General features: G+C 46.4%; 1 long non-coding RNA gene across 1 annotated transcript in view; it reads left to right on the forward strand.

Moving 5' to 3' along the window:
* Positions 1–79: 79 nt before the first annotated feature.
* LOC122543456 (uncharacterized) overlaps positions 80–19,092 on the forward strand; it is a 33,247-nt gene continuing 14,234 nt past the window's right edge. Inside the window, exons 1-5 of the long non-coding RNA XR_015751262.1 lie at positions 80–128; positions 10,799–10,991; positions 13,783–13,893; positions 14,183–14,349; positions 17,811–17,923. This is a non-coding gene — a long non-coding RNA (uncharacterized LOC122543456). The remainder of the gene's footprint in view (positions 129–10,798; positions 10,992–13,782; positions 13,894–14,182; positions 14,350–17,810; positions 17,924–19,092) is intronic.

A 19,092-nucleotide genomic window follows, 5' to 3' on the forward strand; every position in this document is an offset into this window, starting at 1 on the left:
CGTCGCCTGGCCGTCACGCTTGTTTGTCCCAGTGTTTGTGGAGGAGTGGAGGAGGGGTGGGGTGGGATTTCCGAAGAAAGGAATACGCAGCAACCGGGACGACACGACAGGAGCTTCTCCGATTCCAAGTACAGATCCAGCTCTCGCTTTATCGACGCGCGGTGAGGCTGGCGGCTCGCGTTGCTACAGCAACCGGCCGCCATCTTGCGGGCCGCGTGGGTGATGTGTGGGCGCATGCGCCAGCCCCGGCATCATCTCGTTCCAGGGACAATGGGTGGGCGGGGCTTCATGGTCTGCTGGTGGAGCTTTGGTCCCAGAGTCCCCCAGGAGGGAGCATCTCTGTTTTAAGGGCAGTGGAGGTGCTAGTGTTGGACTGGGGTGGGGGCAAAGTTAGAAATCACACAGCATCAGGTTATAGTCCAACAGGTTTATTGGGAGTACTGGATTTCGGAGCGCTGCTCCTTCATCAGCTGGGGCAAGGTCATACAACACACAGAATTTTTAGCAAAAGATCACAGTGTCTTGCAACTGAAACCATATACTGGACAGATTGCTGTTAAGTCTTTCATCTTTTTAGAATGGGTTGCAGGTTTCGGTTCATTAATACGTAAATCCCAGAACTACTTTTAATGCATTCTGGGAGAAAGTGAGGGCTGCGGATGCCGGAGATCAGAGCTGAAAATGTGTTGCTGGAAAAGCGCAGCGGGTCAGGCAGCATCCGAGGAGCAGGAGAATCGACGTTTCGGGCATGAGCCCTTCTTCAGGAATGAGGAGGGTGTGCCAAGCAGGCTAAGATGAAAGGAGCGACTTGGGGCAGGGGCGTTGGGAATGCGATAGGTGGAAGGAGATTAAGGTGAGGGTGATAGGCCCGAGTGGAGGTGAGGGCAGAGAGGTTGGGAAGAAGATTGCAGGTTAAGAAGGTGGTGCTGAGTTCGAGGGTTGCGACTGAGAAGGTGGGGGGAGGGGAAATGAGGAAACTGGAGAAATCAGAGTTCATCCCTTGTGGTTGGAGGGTTCCTAGGCAGAAGATGAGGCGCTCTTCCTCCAACTGTCGTGTTGCTATGGTCTGGCGATGGAGGAGTCCAAGGACCTACATGTCCTTGGTGGAGTGGGAGGGGGAATTGAAGTGTTGAGCCACGGGATGGTTGGGTTGGTTGGTCCGGGTGTCCCAGAGGTGTTCTCTGAAACGTTCCACAAGTAGGCGGCCTGTCTCCCCAATATAGAGGAGGCCACATCGGGTGCAGCGGATGCAGTAAATGATGTATGTGGAGGTGCAGGTGAATTTTCCACCACAAATTCATCTGCTATAGTTAAAGTACAACAAAACAAAGAAGGAATTGGAATAACTTACCTTTATTGGAAACAAATGCTAATTAACTGTTCTAATATAGTAACAGCCTATAAACCCTTGGATAAAGGCAAATCCAGAAAATAGATTATCTCACCTGCAACTCCTGTAGCAGGCAGAGAGCCCCCTCCCCCCAAGCTTTTGGCTGTCACCAAGAGAGAGAACAAAAAAGCTTTCACTCCTTCAAGACCTTAACAGCAACTGCTGAAAGTTAGACTAAAGAACCTGCTTCAGTGGGAGTTGAGGCTGCTTCTATTGTTCCAACTTCTTAATAAAAACCAAAGCCGCACAAGCTGTTTACAGAAGTCGGTCTGGGAGACTGCTCTTCACCTCTGCCTGAAAACCTCTCTTCAAAAACAACATGACAAACTAACCTCTTAAAGCCACAGCGTCAACACATCAGTTGCCCTCCATCCTTGATGATACAGTCCAACAATTTCCCCACCACAGATGTTCAGGCCCACAGATCGAAAAATTTCATTTGGGGGTGGTCACTTGCTAGCCACATGGACGTGGACAGGAACAGTCGTGCTCAGCTGCCAATGTACAAGAGTCATTGGGTCAAAAATTGAGGGAAAAAAACCGAATGATGCCGATTCTCATTCCCCACCACGAGTCCTTTGTTCACTGTGGCCAACGGAGCTCTCACTGTACCTCTCACATAAGCCAGTGCGAACTGATGATGAATAAGTTAGCACTTTTCAAGGTGGAGGTTTTAACAAGTGGTACATTTGAGACCACAGATGGGAAACTTTGGACCTAAAGGTGAATATAGGATAGATAGAGTCATGGAGTTGTACAGCACGGAAACAGAATCTTCGGTCCAACTCATCCATGCTGACCAGATATCCTAAATTATTGAATGAATTCCTTGACAGCGGGCCTGGTAGATGGATTCTATAGATGGGAGATTGGCCTTTGTGATTGTCCGGGCCAAGTTCACCACTCTCTGTAACCGTCTCTGATCTTGAGTGGTACAGTTGCCATACCAGGTAGTGATACATCCAGACAGAATGCTCTCGATGGCGCATCTATAAAAGTTGGTAAGGATATTCGCCACCGTGCCAAATTTCCTCAGGTGCCTGAGGAAGAAGAGACATTGTTGGGCCTTTGTATCCAGTACGTCCACATGAAGAGTCCAAGAAAGCTTGTTGTGGACGACCACTCCCAGGAGCTTGACACTGTCCACTTGTTCCACCTCTGTGCTGTTAGTGTGTGGGGGGCATGAGTAACATGCCGCCGAAAGTCAATAATGAGTTCCTTGGTTTTGCCGGCATTAAGAACGAGGTTGTTCTCAGTGCACCATTTTTCCAGGTTTTCCACCTCCCGTCTGTAGTCTGTTTCGTCGCCATCTGAGATTCAACCGGCTATGGTGATGTCACCGACGGTATTAGTCTGGTTATACGCAGTAGGGGGCTGAGTACGCACCCCTGAGGGGCTCCAGTGTTGAGTGTTAATGAGGATGGAATATTGTCCCCAGTCTTTACTGATTATGGCCTGTGGATCAGGAAACTGAGGATCCAGTTGCAGAGAGTGGGGCTTTGTCCAAGATCACTGAGTTTAGTAATCAGTGTTGAGGAGACAATAGTGTTGAAGGCTGAACTGTCGTCAATGGGGAGGATTCTTGCATAGCTGTTCTTGGTGTCAAGGTGTTCTAGGGAGGAGGGAAGGGCAAGTGATATGGCATCTGACATGGATCTGTTAGTCCGATAGGCAAATTGGAATGGGTCAAGAGCAGTGGGGAGGCTGGAGTTGATTAATGCCATGACCATCCTTTCAAAGCACTTCTTAACCACAGAAGTTAGGGCCACTGGGTGGTAGTCATTGAGACAAGCTGCATGGGCCTTCTTAGGCACAGGGCTGATGTTGGCCCAATTTGCCAGCACCTGGCCCATATCCCTCTAAATGCTTCCTATTCATATCCCTATCCAGATGCCACTTCATCTGGCAGCTCATTCCAAACATGCACCACCCTCTGCCTGAAAAAGTTGCCCCTTAGGTCCCTTTTAAATCTTGGCCCTCTCACCCTAAACCTATGCCCTCTAGTTCTGGGCTCTCACACCCCAGGGAAAAGACCTTGTCTGTCCATCCTATCCATGCCCCTCGTGATTTTACAAACCTCTTTTGGGTCACCCCTCAGCCTCTGATGATCCTCTCCCTATATCTCAAACCCTCCAACCCCCAGCAACATCCTTGTAAATCCTTTCTGCACCCTTTCATGTTTAACAACATCTTTCCTATAGCAGGGAGACCAGAACTGAATGCATTATTCCAAAAGTGGCCTCTCAGCTGCAACATGACCTCCCAACACCTATACTCGGTGCACTGACCAATACAGGCAAGCGTCCCAATGCCACCTTCACACCCTGTCTAACTGCAACTCCACGTTCAAGGGAGTATGAACCTGTACCGCAAAATCTAAAGTTTGTTTTTGCAAAATGAATTAATTACCAGTGTCTGAATTAAGAACAAAGATCACTGTTCTTTTTAAGTTCATCCATGGGATGTGGGTGCCGCGCATTGGGCCAGTACTTATTACCCAAAGAGCAGTTAAGAGTCAACCACATCACTGTGGATCTGGAATCACAGCTAGGCCAGTCAGGGTAAGGACAGTCAATCTACTCCCCAAAAGGACATCACTGAACCAGATGTGTCTTTATGATAATCAGCAGTGGTTACATGGAATCATACACCAATCAGTCCACGCCAACAATGTACCCAAACTATGGGTGGCACAGTGGTTAGCACTGCTGCCTCACAGCGCCGGAGACCCGGGTTCAATTCCAGCCTCGGGCAACCGTCTGTGTGGAGTTTGCACATTCTCCCCGTGTCTGCGTGGGTTCCCTCCGGGTGCTCCGGTTTCCTCCCAAAAATGTGCAGCTTAGGTGAGTTGGCCATGCTAAACTGCCCGTAGTGTTAGATGTAGGGGAATGGGTCTGGGTGGGTTGCTCTTCAGACGGTCGGTGTGGGCTTGTTTCCACACTAAGCTGTCTAATCTAATAAACTAGTCCCTTTTAAGGTTAACATGCAGGTTCAGTTGGCAGTTAGGACTGCAAATGCAGTGTTACCGTAGATTTCAAGATGGCTAGAATATAGCAGCAAGAATGTACAGCCTCAGCAAGTACAAGGCTCTGGTCAGATCTCATTTGGTAAAATTGTGAGCAGTTTTGGACCTGGTGTCGAAGGGAGGATGGGTTAACATTGGAAGATGTCCAGAGGAGGTTTACAAGAATGATCTTGGGAATGAAGGGCTCCTCCATATGAGGAGCAGTTGAGGACTCTGGGTCTGTACTTGCTGGAGTTGAGAAGGATGAGAGGCCTGGATGGAGTGGGCACGAAGAATGTGAATCCACTCTTAGGAGAGACCAAGAACTGGAGTTGGCCACAACCTCGGAGCGAAGGGACAACCCTTTAAAACTCTGATACGGAAGAATTTCTTCAGCCAGAGGGTGGTGACTCTGTAGAACTCGTTGCTGGAGAGGGCTGTGGAGGCCAACTCTTTGAGGGCATTTAAGACAGATACATAGGTTCTTGATTTGTAAGGAGATTAAGGGTTACACTGAGAAGACGGGAGAATAGAGTTGAGAAACAAATCAGTCATGATTGAATGGTGGAGCAGGCTCTTTGGGCAGAATAGCCTAATTCTACAACTCTCTCTTATGGTCTTAATAGGCTTGCTTTTTAGTTCCCGGATTTTATTGAATTCAGATTTCACCATCTGCCAGGATTTGTTTCCACAGAACATTAAAATAATACAAAACTGCAGGTTCTGAAGATCTAAAACGAAAAACACAAATTGCTGGAAAAATTCGGTAGGTTTGGCAGCATCTATTGAGACAAAGGCAGGAGTGGGTACTGCAGATGCTGGAGATTAGAGTGGGGATGGAAAAGCACGGCAGGTCAGGCAGCATCCGAGGAGCAGCAAAATTGATGTTTCGGACAAAAGCCCTTCATCAGGAAGCCTGACCTGCTGTGCTTTTCCAGCACCACTCTAATCTTGACTCTATTGAGACAAAGCAAAGTTAACTGCTTTCTCTCCACAGATTCTGCCACACCTGCTGAATTTCTCAGGCAGTTTCTAAGTTGTCCACAGAACAATTAGCCCGGGGTTCATCATTATTAGTCCAGTGACAGTTCAAAGGTGACAGTGCTGAGCTGATTGTGAACACACAGAATGTTGTAAATATGCTTAACTGGGTCAAGTTTACACTGGATGTTAAATGCACTGAGCATCAGCAGCCCACATACATGTCCGTGTTCATTTTGGTTGACACTACTTCATGGGAAAAGGTCACTGCTAAATGGACCTGTTCAAGGTCAAAGGGACCTTTTCACGCTTAACTGGACCAGTTCAAGGTTAATGACATCTTCTCCCTAATTGCCTTTGAACTTGCTTGGCCATTTCAGAGAGCAGTTCGGAGTCCAGCGGTGATTGAGAATCTGGGGTCACATGTAGGCCACCAGGGGTAAGGATGACAGATTTCCTTTCCCAAAAGGACAGTCAACAGCAATTATATGGTTGCCTTGATGCTAACCTTTTGTTCCAGATGTAGGCTGAATTCCAATTTCACCATCATGGGATGTGAACCCAGAACAGTAACCTGGGCTCCCGGAGAACTAGAGTCATAGAGATGCACAGCACGGAAATAGAACCTTCGGTTCAACTCGTTCATGCCGACCAGATATCCCAAATTAATCCCATCCCATTTGCCAGCACCCGGCCCATATCCCTCCCAACCCTTCCTAGTCATATACCCATCCAGATGCCTCTTTAATGGTGTATTTGTACCTGTCTCCACCACTTCCTCTGGCAGCTCACTGCATACACACTCTACCCTCTGCATGAAAACATTGTCCCTTTTAAATCATGCTCCTCTCACCTGAAACCTATGCCCCCTAGTTTTGGACTCCCCCACACCCTGCGGGGAAAAAGACCTTGTCTGTTCACCCTATCTATGCCCCTCATGATTTTATAAACCTCAGGCTCCGACGCTGCAAAGAAAATAATTCTAGTCTATTCAGCCTTCTCCCTATAGCTCAAACCCTACAACCCTGGCAACATCCTTGTAAATCTTTTATAAACCCTTTCAAGTTTCACAATATCGTGCCAATAGCGGAATAACCTAGTCACTCAACCATTATGTCATCACCCGTCATCCTAAGATTGTACTAGCAAATGTTTGGCCCATTGTATTCATTGCTGGCGCTCCTGGAGCAACCCTACTCCCCTGCCTTGAGCTCATGGGTCCTGCGCATGTATCTTCTTCAGATACCTCTCCAGTCCTCTTGGGAAAGCCATGGTTGTATTGCCCTCGAACACCCTCCCTGACCGTGCATTCCATTCCCGGCTATCTCTCACGCCGCCTCCTTTTGTCAATCACCTCGGAGCATTACCCTCAGCTTCCTGATGGTCTCCACTGCTGGGAGCAGTTTCTCTCCGTCTGCTTCGTCCAGACCTCCTTAACCAAATCTTCTCCAAGGCGATCCCCACCAGCTTCTCCAATCCATCCGCATATCTGAAGTTCCTCGTCCCTGAGTTCCCATGATTCGTTTTCTGGACCTGGTGCGCCCAGGAGTGGCAGATGGAGCTTAATTTACACCGATTTAAGGTGTTATGCTGTTGCTAAGGCAAACCAGGGGAGGACTTGTACAGTTAATGGTAGGTCTCGAGGGAGTGTTGCTGAACAAAGAGACCTGGGGTTCAGGTACTTCATTCTTTGAAATCTGCACAACAGGGAGATAGAGTGGTTAAGAAGGCATTTATCATGCCTGCCATCATTGCTCAGGCCATTGAGTATAGAAGTTGGGATGTCATGTTGCACTTGTGCAGGATGTTGGTGAGGCCACCTTTGGAGTGCTGTGTACAGTTCTGGTCACGCTGTTCGAGGAAGGATATTATTAAATTGGAGAGGGTTCAGAAATTATTAACCAGGATGTTGCCGGGACTGGAGGGTTTGAACTATAGGGAGAGGCTGAGTAAGCTAAGGCCTTTTGCCCCTGGAGGATCGGAGGCAAGGGGTGACCTCATAGAGGTTTATAAAAATCATGGAGGGCATGGATAGGGTGAACAGACAAGGTCTTTTTCCCAGGATAGGGGAGTCCAAAATTCGAGGGCATAGTTTTAGGGTGAGAGGGGAAAGATTTGAAAAGGACTTGAAGGGTACCTTTTTCCACTGAGGTTGGTGTGTGTATGGTATGAGCAAGTGGTTGGAAGCTGGTACAATTACAAGGCATGTGGATGGGTGTATGAATAGGAATGGTTTAGAGGGATATGGGTCAAATGTTGGCAAATGGTAGCTGGTCAGATTGGAATGTCTGGTTAGCACAAACCGATTGGACCGAAGGGTCTGTATCCCTGCTGTGTCTCTCTATGGACACTCTCTACTGCCTTCATATCTTTATGAAACTGTAGCACCTGCATTTGGACAGAACATGCCCAGCTGACAGGAAGCCACAACATTGCAAAGGTTCAGAGTGATTCCCTTGATTTTCTGTTTGTCGTCTCTGTTAATAAAGCCAAGGATTCCACAAGATTTCTAACAGCCTGAAAAGGTGCACGAAAGAGCTAGTCAGGCACGTGCAAAGCTCTCGACTAACCTGAGAGACAAGAAGGATTTGGCACATACATCGTCAAACACAGTTGATTTATTTAACAGAGCCAGATTATTGATTTCCAGGTCACTTATTGAGCTCATTAACAGAAGCAGAGTCAGAGCCAGCTATCAGAATGAGGCAGGGTTCTGCTCTGGATGTGACGAATGGACTCAACAACAGCATGATGCAGATCCTGTTCTTGTGAACCCGCTGGTGTGTGCATGGAGCAGCGAACTGACTGAGCACTTCCCACAATGGGAGCAGGGGAACAGCTTCTGTCTGAGTGTAATCCCGTGGCACAGCAGGTTGAACAACTGTTGAAATCTCGTCACACAGCGAGAGAACCTGAATGACAACCTCCTCAGTGTGAAGTCAGAGAATCCTAGAATCCCTATAGGGTGGAAACCGGCCTTTTGGCCCAGCGACTCCACACTGACCACCTCCCCCACACCATATCCCTATGACTATATATTTCCCATGGCTAATCCAGCTAGCCTGCATATCCCTGGACATTACGGGCAATTTAGCACCAGTAATCCACCTAAGCTGCACATCTTTGGACTGTGGGAGGAAGCTATAGGAAATCCACGCAGATATGGGCAGAATGTGCAAACTCCACACAGTCACCCGAGGCTGGAATCGAACCCGGGTCCCTGGCACGGTGAGCCACCATGCTGCCCAGCTCTTTCAACCTTTAAAAGTTACCACTCGTACATCAGATCGTTAGAAGCAAGGGTTCTCTCATTGGTGTGGTGGTTTTGGTTTGTCAGGAGGTTGGATGAGCAGGTTCTGATGGATCGAGTCAGTCAAATGTTTGTTTCAGCTTACCACCTGAAATTCTCCCCCTCTCTGACCCTGTTTTAAAAAAAACAAGTTGAGTTCCTGCAGAAGTTTCCCCCAACCCTTATGAACCCACTCTGACAACCTCCCTCCTCATTGAGGGTGTTGCCTTGCCCCATTCCTCAGGAGTCTGAAGGATGTTGTGAAACTTGAATGGCTTCAGAAAAACATGTTGCCAGGGTTGGAGGGTTTGAGCTGTGGGGAGAGGCTGAATACACTGGGGGCTAAATTCCCTGGAGCGTCGGGGACTGAGGGGTGACCTCATGGAGGTTTATAAAATCATGAGGGGCATGGATAAAGTAAACAGACAAAGTCTTTTCCCTGGGGTGGGGGGAGTCCAGAACTAGAGGGCATAGGTTTGGGGTGAGAGGGGAAAGATATAAAAGAGACCTGGGGGCAGCTTTTTCACACAGAGGGTGGTACGTGTATGGAATGAGTTGCCAGAGGAAGTGGTGGAGGCTGGTACAATGACAACATTTAAATGGCACCTGGATGGGTATATGAATAGGAAGGGTTTAGAGGGATATGGGCCAAATGCTGGCAAATGGGATTGGATTAATTTCGGATATCTGGTCAGCATGGACCGAAGAGACTGTTTCTGTGCTGTACATCTCTATGACTGGCCCCCTCATCACTGGATGTGCCATCCTCCCCCAACCAACCAATTCGTGAGGTTTGCTTGATTTTAAATCAGCCACATCCCATCCAACCCAAACTATCTTCACCCTTGGTCCATCACAGAATCGATGCATTTTCCACCACCCTCTTTGCCTGGACATCCCACCATAAATAAACCCCTTGCAGTTGTTCCCGCCTCTTCTGGTTCAGTCATTGCGGCTGTGGGGGACCTGGGTCGCATGCACCTCCGCCAGTATTCCAGGGACAATTGGTGGGCTGGGCTTCAGGGTCAGCTGTCCTCCAATGCTGGTGCCAGAGCCCAGGAAGGAACATCTTTATGTCAACCTGGGTTCACTTTCACACACACGCGGGCACACACACACACCCCAGTTTTCTCATTCTTTTCATTCCATACTGTGCCAAAAGCGATGGCAATGAAGTGACAATTTAATGGGACAGCAAACCCTGGCCATTCAAATGCCATTTGCTGCATGTGAACCAGGCCATAGATTTTAGATTGAGATTTTATTCTCACGTGTACACAAGAGCAGAAGTATGGGAGTGCATTGAAAAGTGTACAGTGTCGCCACACATGGTGCTATCTCAGGTATCTAATGCTTAGGTACAAGGTACTAAGAAACAAGAGTTAACAAGTTAAGCATTGCTTTTCAGAATAATAGATAAGTAAAGAAATAGGTAATGGTTTGCATTAAAGTCTTTCCTAGTTAAAACTAGGAAAATAAAGGAATGAATTAAAAAGTTCAACAAGCACATGGAGGGGAAACCATTAAGGCCCTCTCTTGTCCTCTTAGTGGGATCAGGACTGGCCTGTGCTTTAACTGCATTCGTCATTCCCCATTGCACCCTATCTTAACTATGCGATGTCCTTTTACAGAAAGTAAAGGGTGCAGAAAAGACTTACAAGGATGTTGCCAAGAATCCGGGGTTTGAGCTATAGAGAGGCTGAGAAGGCTGGGGTTAATTTCCCTGGAGCGCTGGAAGCTTAGAGGTGACCTTATGTATAAAATCACGAGAGGCATAAATAGCATGAATAGCAAAGGTCTTTTCCCCAGAGTAGGTCTGTCCAAAACTAGAAGGCATAAGTTTAAGGTGAGAGGGGAAAACATATAAAAGGGAACAATGGGGCAACTTTTTCACGCAGAGGATGGTGCGTGTATGGAATGAATTGTCAGAGGAAGTGGTGGAGTCTGGTGCAATTACAATATTTAAAAGGTATCTGGATGGGAAGGCGTGAATTGGAAGAGTTTAGAGGGATATGGGCCAAGGTGCTGGCAAATGGAACTCAATTAATTTAGGATATCTGGTTGGCATGGACGAGTTGGACTGAGATTCCATGCCGTACAACTCTAACTGCCTATTGTATGTATCTGTGTCAAGGAGCAGAGTGAGGAATGTACTGAATTGGAAATGAGGAGTGCCTCCCAGGGTTCAAGACCAAAGTTGGGAACTGCTGACCCTGAAGCCCCGCCCATCAATCAACATGGTGGGGCATGTGTCCTGACTGAAGCCTCTGGCCTACATGATGGTGACCTGTTCCTATGGCAATGGTGTGGTTTATTGAGAAGAAAGAGTAATGTTTATCACCTACATTTTTTTCCCAGTTGTGATCCTGTGGTTGTACTATTTGCTGGTTACTCCTGATTGTGCTACAGGTTATGCCAACTACCAATTTAAGATTGTCACTTGGGCTGGCAATTTGGCACACTTGCATGTGTTAATCCGCAGGACCCTGTTCTCAACAGGCAGAAACAGCGCTTACACACACTGCACCTGTTTCAACAGGACAAAGTCTGTATATAAGCCATTCCCTGGTTTATTCCACAGCGCAATGTCATGACTAATCACACGCAACCTGCCTGGTTTAAATCTAAACAAAACTCAGCAATTAACTACCAGTCATCCACACATATCAGTGGTGATACTGCTACCATCCTGAATTTACAGGAAATGTCGTTCGGTAGAGGGAATGCTGGGTGACTAGAGAAATTGAGGGTTTGGTTAAGAAAAGGAAGGAAGCATATGTCAGGTATAGACAGGATAGATCAAGTGAAGAGTATAAAGGCAGTAGGAGTATACTTAAGAGGGAAATCAGGAGGGCAACAAAGGGGACGTGAGATAGCTCTTGGAAAAAAAGGGATGAGGAAAATCCAAAGGGGTTTTGCAAATATACTAAAGACAAGAGGGTAACTCTGGAGAGAATCAGGCCCCTCAAAGATCAGCAAGGCGCCCTTTGTGTGGAGCTGCAGGAGATGGGGCAGATACAAAACAAGTAATTTGCATCAGTGTTTACTGTGGAGAAGAACATGTAAGATATAAAATGCAGCGAAATAGATAGTGACATCTTGAAACATGTCTAAATGACAGAGGAGGAAGTGCTGGATGTCTTGAAAGTGGATAAATCCCCACAACCTGATCAGGTGTACCCTAGAACTCTGTGGGAAGCTAGGGAAGTGATTGCTGGGCCTCTTGCTGAGATATTTGTATGATTGATAGTCACAGGCGAGGTGCCGGAAGACTGGAGGTTGGCTAACGTGGTGCCACTGTTTAAGAAGGGTGTAAGGACAAGCCAGGGAACTATAGACCAGTGAGCCTGACATCGGTGGTGGGCAAGTTGGTGGTGGGCAAGTTGTTGGAGGGAATCCTGAGGGACAGGGTGTACATGTATTTGGAAAGGCAAGGGCTGTTTAGGGATAGTCAACGTGGTTTGAGCATGGGAATTCATGTCTCACAAACTTGATTGAATTTTTTTGAAGAAGTAACAAAGAGGATTGATTAGGGCAGAGGGGTAGACATGATCTATATCGACTTCAGTAAGGCATTCTATAAGGTACCCCATGGGAGACTGATTAGAAAGGTTAGATTTGGATACAGAACCGGCTCAAAGGTAGAAGACAGAGGGTGATGGTGGAGGGTTGTTTTTCAGACTGGAGGCCTGTGACCAGTGGAGTGCTGGGTCTACTACTTTTTATCATTTATATAAATGATTTGGATGTGAGCATGAGAGGTATAGTTAGTAAGTTTGCAGATGACACCAAAATTGGAGGTGTAGTGGACAGCAAAGAAGGTTACTTCGGATTACAAGGTGATCTTGATCAGATGGGCTAGTGGGCTCAGGCGTGACAGATGGAGTTTAATTCCGATAAACTTGAGATGTTGCATTTTGGGAAAGTAAAGCTTACCAGGACTTATATACTTAATGGTAAGATCCTAGGGAGTGTTGCTGAACAAAGAGGCCTTGGAGTGCAGGTTCATAGCTCCTTGAAAGTGGAGTCACAGGTAGATAGGATAGTGAAGATGGCGTTTGGTATGCTTTCCTTTATTGGTCAGAGTATTGAGTACAGGAGTTGGGAGGTCATGTTGCGGCTGTACAGGACATTGGTTAGGCTATTTTTGGAATATTGCGTGCAATTCTGGTATCCTTTCTATCAGAAGGATGTTGTGAAACTTGAAAGGGTTCAGAAAAGATTTACAAGGATGTTGCCAGGGTTGGAGGATCTGAGCTACAGGGAGAGGCTGAACAGGCTGGGGCTGTTTTCCCTGGAGCGTTGGAGGCTAAGGGGTGACCTTATAGAGGTTTACAAAATCATGAGGGGCATGGATAGGGTAAATAGGCATAGTCTTTTCCCTGGGGTAGGGGAGTCCAGAACTAGAGGGCATAGGTTTAGGGTGAGCAGGGAAAGATATAAAAGAGATCGAAGGGACTACTTTTTTTACGCAGAGGGTGGTACATGTATGGAATGAAATGCCAGAGGAAGTGGTGGAGGCTGGTACAATTGCAACATTTAGGAGGCAGGGTATACGAAGGGTTTGGAGGGATATGGGCCGGGTGCTGGCAGGTGGGACTAGATTGGATTGGGATATCTGGTCGGCATGGATGAGTTGGACTGAAGGGTCTGTTTCCGTGCTGTACATCTCTATGACTCTAATCGGCAGTGCTTACTCGTTAGCATCGTGATTAGTGTCTTCACCTAGCTTCCGGGTTCAGTGGTTAGTACTGCTGCCTCTCAGTGCCTCAGGCGACTGTCTGTGTGGAGTTTTGCACTCTCTCCCCTGATGTATGCGTGGGTTTCCTCTGGGTGCTCCAATTTCCTCCCACAGTCCAAAGATTAGGGTGAATTGACCATGCTAAATTGCCCATAGTGTTCTGGGATGTGCGGGCTCGGTGCATTTGTCAGGGATAAATGTAGAGTAATAGGGTAGGGGAATGGGTCTGGGTGGGTTACTGTTCGGAGGGTGGTGTGGACTTGTTCGGCCAAAGGGCCTGTTTCCGCACTGTAGGGATTCTATGATAATCAGCATGATATTTTAACACTGTGTGCAATACGTTTTTTTTCTCTCGTTTTCATTGGTATTTCTAATAGAGACTTCGAAAATAAGAACAGGAAAAGGGTTTCCAGCCTGCTCTGAGTTATGGACCAGACCAGACCCCCTCAACATATGTGAAGTTAAACTAACGTTTTCCCATTTTGAAGGTAAATGTAAGGTGTTGCATTCCAGATGCAATTCGATTGGTCAAGCTACTCAACGCTGACCAAAACACAATTATTCAAACACTACAATTAAAATACAATGAAAGATAAAAGAAAAGAATTGCCTTAGCTGTAATGCCACCGGAAGTGCTTCACAAAAGGATAGGTACAGTAACTGTTCCTATTTAACTGTTTCAGTATAGTAACATCCCATAAACAGGAAGGGTTTTTTGGCCCGAAATGTCGATTTTCCTGCTCCTCGAATGCTGCCTGACCTGCTGTGCTTATCCAGCATCACTCTAATCGACACCTTGGCAAAAGGCAAATTCAGAAAACAGATTGTCTCACTTGCAACTCCAGCAGCCCAGGAGAAAAAGCACCATGGGAAAACTCCTGGAGAGTGTAGCAGCGAGAGACGTACTGCAGCAACTGCGACAGAAAACCTAAGAAACTAAAATTGTGAGTTCTCCGAGAGCTTGACCATACCCATTCAGACTACTTCTATTCAGAGAGTCAGGCCCTAGGGCCCAGACTGGTCCACGCTGACCTAAATGTCCATCGAAAAACTACCCCGATTTCCCTGCACGTGGCCCATATCCTTCTAAACCTTTCCTATTCATGCATTTGTCCAAATGCCTTTTAAATATCGTTCATGTGCCGGCCTCAACAACTTCTGCTGGCAGCTCATTCCATATGTGTCCCACCCACTGTGTAAAAAAAGTTGCCCTTCAGGTTCCCTTTTATCTTTCCCCTCTAACTTTAAACTGGTGCCTTTGAGTCTGCGATTACCCTGCGGTAAAAGACTGAGTGCACTCACCCTATCCATGCCCCTCATGATTTTATGCACCTTTATAAGGTCCCCCCCTCAGTCTCCTACACTCTAAAGAGAAAAGTCCTCGCTTGTCCAACCTCACCCTATGACTCAGACCATCGAGCCCTGGCAACATCCTTGGAAATTTCTTCTGGACTCTTTCCAGTTTAATAATATCCCTCCTATAACAAGGTGACCGAAACCAAACACAATACTCGAAGTGCAGCTTCACCAATGTCCTGTATAACTGCAACATAACTTCCCAACTTCTATACTCAGTGCCCTGACTGATGATGGTCAGTGGGCCTAAAGCCTTCACTGCCCTGTCTACCTGTGTCTCCACTTTCAGAGAATGCTGCTCCTGAACGCCAAGGTCCCTCTGTTCCACTACACCCCTTAAGGCCCCACCATTCACCATGAAACTCCTCCCTTGATTTGACTTTTCAAAATGCAAGACCTCACATCTACCATTCAATGTGACCATGGCTGACAATTCAACTCAGTACCCTTTTGATTGTTTTCACCCCATACTCCTTGATCCTTTTAGCCCCAAGGTCTATATCTAACGCCTTCTTGAAGACATACAATGTTTTGGCCTTAACTGTTTTCTGAGGCATAGAAACCTATGGCCTCACCCAGTCTCCAGGTGAAGAAATCTCTCCTCATCACAGTCCCAAATGACCTACCTAACGTCCTTCAACTGGTTCTGGCCATCCCAGTCATCCAGAACATCCTGCAATTACTGTGTCACGTTAGAATTGTAGAGGTTTCTGAGACCCCCCCCCCCCCCCATTCTACTTAACTCCAGAGCATGCAGTCTTAACCAGTCCAGTCTCTCTTCGAACATCTGTGCTGCCATCCCAGGAATCAGTCTTTTTCTTGTCCTTGCATAAGATGAAAACCTTCAACAATATGTTACTTTTTTTCCCACAATACTGACAACATCGATATATTATGTGGCCACAGTGGTGTATCAGGAGCATCTCAGAGATTCTGGTTGGCAAAGCACTCTGGGTTGGTTGTGTGCCCATTAACAAGGAGTTAACTATATAAAATGAGCTTGTTGAACTTTGGCAGAAAGAATAGAAACTCAGTATGCTACTTGAAGGGAGAGATTTGCAGTATACTGTGGTACAACAGGATCTGGGCATCCTGGTTCATGAATCACGAAAGGTTAGCGCGCAGGTGTAATAAGTGATAAGGATAGCAAACAGGATTTTGGCATTTATTGCAAGGGCAGTGGAACATGGCGATAAAGAAGTTTCATTGCAGCTGTCAAGGACATTGGTGAGATCACGTAGATTCATACATCGTGGAAAACAGACCCTTTGGTCCAACACATCCTTGCTGAGTAAGTTTCCCAAGCTAACCTCGTCCTTGCCTGCATTTGGCATATATCCCTCTAAATCTTTCCTATTCACGTACCTGTCTTCAAAATGCTGCAGCTGTATCTGCATTTTCGAGAGCATGGTGAAACTTTCTGGTTTCTTAACTGCAACTTTTAAACCCGGGTAAGTGTTATGGCGCAGAGGTGGAATCCCTCTGCTAATTAAAACTAAAGCACCCAGAAAAGCTAGCCTCCCCTCACAATCTGCTAAAAGCGTGACTGAATGAAAGAAAACCCCTGATTTCCGCTCCTTAAAGAAAAAAAAATAACAATTTATTTTCCTAGCTCTAACGGTGAACACTAAATAAAAACTATTAACAAACCCGAGCCCCCTTTTTCTTAACCAATCACTATCTGACCCCAACTCTATTAGAATGCTGCTCCAGTAACACAATGACCAAACATTAAATAAATTTAATCTCTCAAAGTCCATACCATTTCTTATGCTGTGTCTTCCTTCCTTCTGTCTGATTCTGCTGTCTTGGCTTTCCGGGCTGTCGTCTTTTTACTGCGAGTATTTTCAGCGATAAATTGCTTTGGTTTCTTTGAGATCGTTGAGAGCCCTTTCAGATGACATGTATTCTCATGTTCAGTGGGTAGTTAGTTCTGACCAATTTTCAAAATGCCCTTTTTAACACCCCAACGACTTGTACCCTCCCATTGTATTGGCAACATTGGACCAATCGAATTCAAATCCAATTGATATTTGGTAAGGGCACAATTTGAATGAATTGCTTCAATTCAAATCCACTTGCCTTAACATCAAAACACAACCCCATGCTGAAGGTCACATATTATCAATTCTCAGCATTCTCTCTGCACCTTTCAGCTTGTCACAGATAAATGCGCTGCTGCAACCTCTCAGCTCCAAAAAGGCACCTCTCTCTCTTAAAGTGACGATACACTCTTTCGACTTCATCACATAAGCATAATGCTGAATACGGGAAGGAGAGAAAAGTACAAGTTGTTTGGCTACATCTTGCCTTTGCGTTTCTGGAATAGCGCACACAACTTTGGTTTGCTTATTTGGGAAAAAAAGATATAATTGCATTCAAAGCAGGTTCACTGGACTAATTTCTGAGATGAAGGGGTCATTTGATGAGGAAAGGTTGGACAGGTTGTGCCTTTAACTATTGAAGTTCAGAAGAACGAGAGCTAATCCTGTTTGAAACATATATGACCCTGAGCAGACCCGATAGGTTGGATTCAGCGAGGACATTACCCCTTGTAGAGTCTGTGGTCATACAGCATGGAAACAAACCCATTAGTCCAACCCGACAAAGTTTCCCAAACTAAACTAGTCCCACCTGCCTGCTCCTGTCCCATATCCCTCCAAAACTTTCCTATTGATGCATCTATCTAAATGTCTTTTAAATGTTGTAACTGTACCTGCATTTACCACTTCCTCTGGCAGTTCATTCCACACAGAAAGCATGTGAAAAAGTTGCCCCTCTGACCCTTTCAAATCTTTCTCCTCTCACTTTAATAAGATGCCCCTTGTTTTTAATTCCCCTAACTCAGGGAGAAAAAAATCCCTGCGATTCACCTTATCTCTGCCCCTCGTGATTTTATAAAGCTCTATAAGGTCACCCCCCCCCGCCCCAACCTCCTACGTTCCAGTTAAAAAAGTCCCAAGTCTCTCCTCACAACTTAAAGTCCCACAACATCATGATAAATCTTTTCTGAACCTTCTCCAATTTAACAATATCCTTCCTATAACAGGGTGACTGGAACTGGACACAGTACTCCAGAAGAAGCCCTCACCAATGCAGGAATTCACTGGAAGGAAACTGGTTGCAGCTAAGTCAGCCTGAGCAAGAAACTTTACTGTGGAGGTAATGGTGAATCTTCACTGGGTTTGGTGTTTGGAAGGAGACTTACAATAGCAGAGCGACCAGAACTGTACATAGTATTCCAAAAGTGGCCTCCCCAACATCCTGTATAACCTCAACAAGACATCCTAACTCCTATAGGAGAAAGTGAGGACTGCAGATGCTGGAGATCAGAGCTGAAAATGTGTTGCTGGAAAAGAGCACCTGCTGCGCTTTTCCAGCAACACAGTCCTAACTCCCTATACTCAATGGTCTAAGCAATGAAGGTGAGTGTGCCTTCTTAACCACCCTGTCTACCTGTGACACAATTTTCAAAAGTACTATGTACCTGACTCCATTGGTCTCTCTGTTCAACAACACTACTCAGGACCCTACCATTAATTGTACAAGTCCTTCCCCAGTTTGTTTTCCCAAAATGCAGTACCTCACATTTATCCAAATTAAACTCCATATGCCACTCCTCAGCCCACTGCCATTTGATCAAGATCCCTTTGAGAACTTGCTCCACTGTCAACTACACCACCAATCTTGGTGTCATCTGCAGACTTACTAACCATGGGGCAGTGTGGTGGCTCAGTGGTTAGCACTGCTGCCTCACAGTGCCAGGGACCCAGGTTTGATTCCTGACTTGGGTGACTGTGTGGAGTTTGCACATTCTCCCCTGTGTCTGCGTGGGCTTCCTCCGGGTGCTCCGGTTTCCTCCCACAGTCCAAAGAAGTGCAGGTTCGGTTGGATTGGCCATGCTAAATTGCCCGTAGTCGGGGGTGAATATGGGAATGGGTCTGGGTGGGTTACTGTTCGGAGGGTCAGTGTGGACTTGTCGGGCCGAAGGACCTGTTTCCATACTGTAGGGAATCTAATCTAATCTTAAAAACAAATGTCTCCTCAATTCTCATCCAAATCATTTATTTCCCTGACAAACTAAAGCGGACCCAGCCGCGATCCCTTTGGAACATCACTGGTCACAGGCTTCCAGTTCTAAAAATAAGGCTCGATCACACTCTGTCTCCTACCGTCAAGCCAATTTTGTATCCAATTGTTAAGCTCTCCCTGAAACCCATGTGATCTAACTTTCGTAATGTGTCCACAATGCAGAATGTTGTTAAACATGAAAACAACATCTACCATTCTGCTCTTATTAATCTTTTGGCTTAAGTCCTCAAAAAAAACTC

This window comes from Chiloscyllium plagiosum, unplaced genomic scaffold (assembly GCF_037043375.1).
Source record: "Chiloscyllium plagiosum isolate Xiang-an unplaced genomic scaffold, Cpla_swu_hap1 HiC_scaffold_27, whole genome shotgun sequence".
NCBI lineage: Eukaryota > Metazoa > Chordata > Chondrichthyes > Orectolobiformes > Hemiscylliidae > Chiloscyllium > Chiloscyllium plagiosum.